This window comes from Alosa alosa, unplaced genomic scaffold (assembly GCF_017589495.1).
Source record: "Alosa alosa isolate M-15738 ecotype Scorff River unplaced genomic scaffold, AALO_Geno_1.1 AALO_1.0_unplaced_971, whole genome shotgun sequence".
Classification (NCBI taxonomy): domain Eukaryota; kingdom Metazoa; phylum Chordata; class Actinopteri; order Clupeiformes; family Clupeidae; genus Alosa; species Alosa alosa.
This window is the reverse complement of record NW_025963173.1, coordinates 1-5898: the sequence shown is the minus strand read 5'-3', so window position 1 is coordinate 5898 and position 5898 is coordinate 1. Positions and strand designations below refer to the sequence as shown.

At 39.0% G+C, this 5898-nt stretch overlaps 5 non-coding genes across 5 annotated transcripts; all 5 read left to right on the top strand.

The window, feature by feature from the left end:
• The first annotated feature begins 4839 nt into the window (after positions 1-4839).
• trnav-cac lies at positions 4840-4912 on the top strand. The gene has a single exon. It is a non-coding gene; the product is annotated as a tRNA-Val (tRNA).
• A 110-nt stretch (positions 4913-5022) lies between these two features.
• trnav-aac lies at positions 5023-5095 on the top strand. Its single transcript has one exon. It is a non-coding gene; the product is annotated as a tRNA-Val (tRNA).
• Positions 5096-5204: 109 nt separating this feature from the next.
• trnav-uac lies at positions 5205-5277 on the top strand. The gene has a single exon. It is a non-coding gene; the product is annotated as a tRNA-Val (tRNA).
• A 117-nt stretch (positions 5278-5394) lies between these two features.
• trnav-aac lies at positions 5395-5467 on the top strand. Its single transcript has one exon. It is a non-coding gene; the product is annotated as a tRNA-Val (tRNA).
• Positions 5468-5577: 110 nt separating this feature from the next.
• On the top strand, positions 5578-5650 carry trnav-aac. Its single transcript has one exon. It is a non-coding gene; the product is annotated as a tRNA-Val (tRNA).
• Positions 5651-5898: the final 248 nt, after the last annotated feature.

Sequence of the window (5898 nt, the reverse complement as noted above, 5' to 3'; positions counted from 1 at the left end):
CGTGTTATCCCGAGGCTTTTGCAAGTCAGCATCTTCGACGGTAGTCTATTAAAAATATAAGTTTCGATGTCCCAAACGGAGAGCCATACTTTATTGTTTTTAACGATCTCTAGGCTACTCACAAAAATGTAGGCATGGGGACATGATGAAGTAGGGTATCCAACTGTCGGGTGTTAAATTATTGTGATTACGAGCCAGTGGTTTTCAAACATTATCGTGATATTCGACATCTAACTAAATGCAACAGGCTCATATCGTCCTCGCATTCGCAAAATGAGGACCAATTGCAAATAGCTATTCGTTTTAACTATTTTTTATGATAGTAGCCTATACAAAAAGCACTTCATACTATCTTAATCTTGGAATATGGTAGGGAAGTGGCGCTGTCTGCAGTCAGCCAAATATGAATGTAATTCTGCGGCATAAAGCAGATGTAATTGTTTATTGTACAGAAAAATAAAAATGACATGTCAAGCAGTCAATTGACTACATTGCAGTCAAGAAGTAGGGCAAATTAATTTAAACCAAAGCGTGGGTCATAGTTGTCTAAGCCTCTATTAAGTGAGCCTGTTAAAAAACGTAATGCCAGATAGTATTAAATCGGCAACAACATTGTTTTCTGCAGAAGCCTACCCAAGGCTACAGATTAATTCTGAACAGTTATTTCTCTACTGGCTCAATTATCACACCACTGTTTTGATTTATGAGTCGTTAACCCCAACACTGACAATAATGTAGACAGCACATTTCGATTTCTATTTTCGTGTAGTCAAGCCTTAAGCACCCAAGTAGCCTAAATCGAGGTAATGTTTAATTATGCATGATTTATTTTGTTATTGAATTTCAGAGGGCTGGGAGTATATCTCGGCAACAATTATGTAAAGGACGACAGGCAGAGTGATGTACAGTGGCAGAGCCGGCGACAGTGGCTGAAAGTGGTACTAAAGCTTCACGCGGCTTCACCGGCGTAATCTTGTGAATGAAGTGGTCATTTGAAAGCGATGCCCACTGTATATCACATTTTTGTATGGGATGTGAGACAACAGCTGGTGCAACTCACCACTGGCATTGAAAGGTTGTAGCGGCATGTACGGAGCATGAATCCAAATAAAGTAATACTGTCTTTGGTTGTAATAAACTGTTTGTGAAGTGTAACTAGTCAACATTCTGAATGAAGACTGATTCAGTTTGTATTTGGATGGTTAAAGCTACTCAATTTTGCTGTACTTCCAAATTGAAACACCAACATTTCACTGAAGAGAAGATTGCTACTTAGTGATAAAGCTGTTATTGTGAAATATTGAAGGACTGTGTGTGTAATCATCATGGATTTCATGATGAAATAATATAATTACAACTAAACAACTGTGTTGATACAGATGTTGTTTGGATGATACTTACACCTAAAACCAGGCAATAAGTCCCCTGAAGTCGAAATGCCTGGGCGTCATCGGTGACCCCTCCCTCTCAGTCCGGTCAACTAACAAAAAGTTCACCTAAATCTGCCTTCTAACCACCTAAAAAACCTCTCAAAAGCACTCTGAAACTGAAACTCGCATTCACTCTTTCATCAGCTCCTGTCTGGCCCATATTGCAATGGTGTCCTATCTACTCTGCCCAGCAAAGCCCTGGACAGTCCAGAATTCTACTGTCAGGATCCTAAGACGTCCCACATCCTCGACGCACCCGACCAGTAGCGACAATGTGATCGTCACAGAAGCGCCCCGAACCATTTATACTGCTGGTGATGGCTTACACTAGTTGCAATATTCTCCTGAACAGAGGTGTCGTCGCTGTTGTAAAAGACTAACGTTAACTACGTTACACAGCAGAAGAAGTTGCAGTAAGAAACACTAGTAGCTAGCATAGACATAAGCTAGCCTCTGTGATGGTACTTCAGACTTTGGTTGCTACTACAGTGGGTCCCAGTTAACCCGTTTAATCCCAAATTTTTCCCAGACTTGTATATATCAAAATCATGTGTCTTGAGTAACCCTTTGAAGTAATCAATTACTATTTTTTCAAATTTTTCCTGAAAAGTGGGTGAAAAGAAGTGTTTTATGCTTGGTCACAATTGACGGTTGGGAAACAACATAGTCGATTTTAGGGATTTTCACACATTTCATTGTGCAATCATCTAATTTTCAATAAATTCCAGTCAGAGATGATAAGGGGACATTGTCCCAGGTCTGTTCTTTAATTTTAATTTTGTATCACAATACAATACTCAACATTGCCTCTGCAATTCTCTATCACATATAAACCTGAGGAGCATAGGAGCCTGCTCTGACCTCAGTTATTGGCCTAATCTAGTGTTAGAGGGGTGTGATGTCCACTATATTGCTAAATTTGATTCATTTTACCACTGGAAATGCATACAACAGCATTACCATATGAGCCTGTCTTGCATCAAACACACAAGTGGAGAGGTGTGTTTTGGTAAGTGCTGTTAAACATATTTTCATCACAGCATGCAACTAAGTAACTTGCCATCTTCATAAGGCCCTATATTCCCAGTGTCCTACAGTATGTATCCTGGGATCTATGCTCATTCGGGTACCTATTATGTGCTTTATAAAGCTGGAGGACCCTGGAAACATACAATGCTTGACCTGAGGAACACAGGACCCCTGTCCATAATCCTATTACATATAAAACTGAGGAGCATAGGAGCCTGCTCTGACCTCAGTTATTGGCCTAATATAGTTTCAGAGGGGTGTGATATCCACTATATTGCTAAATTTGATTAATTTTACCACTAAATTAAGGTTCTAAATGCATAATAGGAAACATTCTGTAATTTGGACATACAATAGTGTGAGAGCAGATTTTTGAGACACTTGATCTTTATTTTTGATCACATGAAGCTTTGCTTCTGGTTCGTCTGACTGGTCCCTGTGGCAGAGGCCCTTTACTGTACATAAGTGGAGGGGGTATTGTTGGGAAAAGGGGTGGGGAATACATTTTCTGGTAAGGTTGTTCATGTCTACTGCAAGTCTATGCATAAATTCAGCCAATATGCCTTCAACAGGCTGACTGGCAAGTTGATTATACCCCCACCACCTTGTTTATATGTGACATATGTAATATAATAGTCAATAAGTATAATGATTTACTGTTTTTGAGGTGTGATTGTAAAATCTGGGCAGTCAGTTATATCTGATATGTGCAGGAAGTGACTTAAAGTGAAATTAAAATAAAGAACAGCATAGAAAATCAGCTATTACAATAGCTATGTATAATAGTGTGGTATAATGGATTTTCTATGTAAAAATTGGCACACTTAGAATATAATAGAGAATTTCAGAGGCCATGTTGAGAAATGCCATGTGATACAAATTTAAAAGTAAAGAACAGACCTGGGACAATGTCCCCATATCATCTCTGAATGGAATTTAGTGGAAATTAGATGATTGTACAATGAAATGTGTGAAAATCCCTAAAATCGGACGGAAAATGTTGTTTCCCAACGGTCACAATTGTGACCATCATCAGGTTCACTCATGCTATGAGAACACTGAACAAAGTTCATATATTTCAATTTCATCCCTCCATACTAGACACCTTAAAGATGATGTGTACCTAAAATCTGTCCTATGTTTACATAAACATACTTTTCTAAGCTTTAGTTTGGGAGCTTTTGGGTGGACATTTTCTGGTCAGGGTGCAACCAAAACATAAGCAGCTCTGGTCATATGACAAATTACACTACACATTTGGCACTGCACATATTTAACTGAGACCCTTTCAGGTTTCTATTATTGGGAGAAATGTATTGATAATTCATCCAGTAACAGTTTTAAAGGCACAAGAGCAAGATTTTTTTGTACGGTCACAATTGTGGATTAAACGGGTTAAACATCAGGCGTCTTGTTTACACATTTAAACCATATTTGCACTTCGAATTTCGACTCCAAATTGTAGTAACTGCATCTACGAAGTCTAAGGAAGATAACCAGGTAGTCTTTTCAAAGATTACGTCGATTTTATGAGAACGCCAGCCCTCAGAAAAGCAGTAACTATTCATTCATTCACTTCCTTTTTTCTAGCTCGCAAAATCGTGGTTGTTCTGTTTACACATTAAAACCATATTTACACTTAGAATTTCGCCTCCAAATTGTAGTAACTACATCTACAAAGTCTAAGGAAGATAATCATGTAGTCTGTTCAAAGATAAGATAAATTTTGAAAGAACTACAGACCTCGTGAAAGTTGTACCTAAAATGACTCCATTCACTTCATTGCAAAATCGCGGTTGGTCTGTTTACACATTAAAACCATACTAACAATTTACATTTCGACTCCACATCGTTGTAACACCATACCAAGGGTCTTAAGAAGTGAGTCAATTTGGCTGATTACGTTTTTTACGCATTTCCACGCGATTTTTAACGCTTGTCAGCTCAAAAAGCAGTGGCTATTGCTAACGATTCATTTTCAATGCTTAGCATGTTAGCTAACATTAATAGGTTTGTATATGTGCTAACGCCTACTTGAACGTTCCCTATTGTGGCTTGTGGGGTAGAATCTAACTTGTTGACACATTTGTGTACAAGAGCAGGACCCTGCTGGCTGTGATTGATTATAATATGCACAATCGACACGTGCCAGCACTAAACAAGGATGACCACAAAATGTAAGTGTCAGAAGCACTCTCCATATTTAAGATCCTGGTTATCACGTTCGCTTTACACGCGAAAGGTCCCCAGTTCGAAACTGGGTGGAAACAAATTCTTATTTGGAAGGATCTTGCATTGATCTGAAGTACTCCATCTCAAAATGTCTTCTACTAGAATTTGACTTGGCAAAAGTTATGGAGGTGACTTCTTACATCAGGATGTTTCCATAGTGTAGTGGTTATCACGTTCGCCTCACACGCGAAAGGTCCCCAGTTCGAAACTGGGTGGAAACAACTTCTTATTTGGAGGGATCTTTCATTGATCTGAAGTACTGTATCTCAAGATGTCTTCTACTAGAATTTGACTTGCCAAAAGTCATGGAGGTGACTTCTTCCTTCAGGATGTTTCCATAGTGTAGTGGTTATCACGTTCGCCTAACACGCGAAAGGTCCCCAGTTCGAAACTGGGTGGAAACAGCTTCTTATTTGGAAGGATCTTGCATTGAGCTTTATATTTCTATCTTATGATGTCTTCAACTAGAGTTTGACTTGTCAAAAGTAATCGAGGTGACCTTTTTGTCAGAATGTTTCCATAGTGTAGTGGTTATCACGTTCGCTTTACACGCGAAAGGTCCCCAGTTCGAAACTGGGTGGAAACAAATTCTTATTGGGGCGACTGTTGGTTTCCTTGGCCAAAGTACAGCTTCACTCTACTAATGAAGTATTCTTTAATTGAACTTCCTGTGTTACCATGTGAAACAGAAAACTTTCCACGAGTTTCCATAGTGTAGTGGTTATCACGTTCGCCTAACACGCGAAAGGTCCCCAGTTTGAAACTGGGTGGAAACAAATTCTTTTTTGGAGGGATCTTTCATTGATGTGAAGTACTGTATCTCAAGATGTCTTCTACTAGAATTTGACTTGCCAAAAGTCATGGAGGTGACTTCTTTCTTCAGGATGTTTCCATAGTGTAGTGGTTATCATGTTCGCCTAACATGCGAAAAGTCCCCAGTTCGAAACTGGGTGGAAACAAATTCTTTTTTGGAGGGATCTTTCATTGATGTGAAGTACTGTATCTCAAGATGTCTCTACTAGAATTTGACTTTGGCAAAAGTTATGGAGGTGACTTTTTACATCAGTATGTTTCCATAGTGTAGTGGTTATCACGTCACTTCACACGCTGAAAGGTCCCAGTTCAAACTGGGTGGAAACAACTTCTTATTTGGAGGATCTTTCATTGATCTGAAGTACTGTATCTCAAGATGTCTTCTACTAGGAAT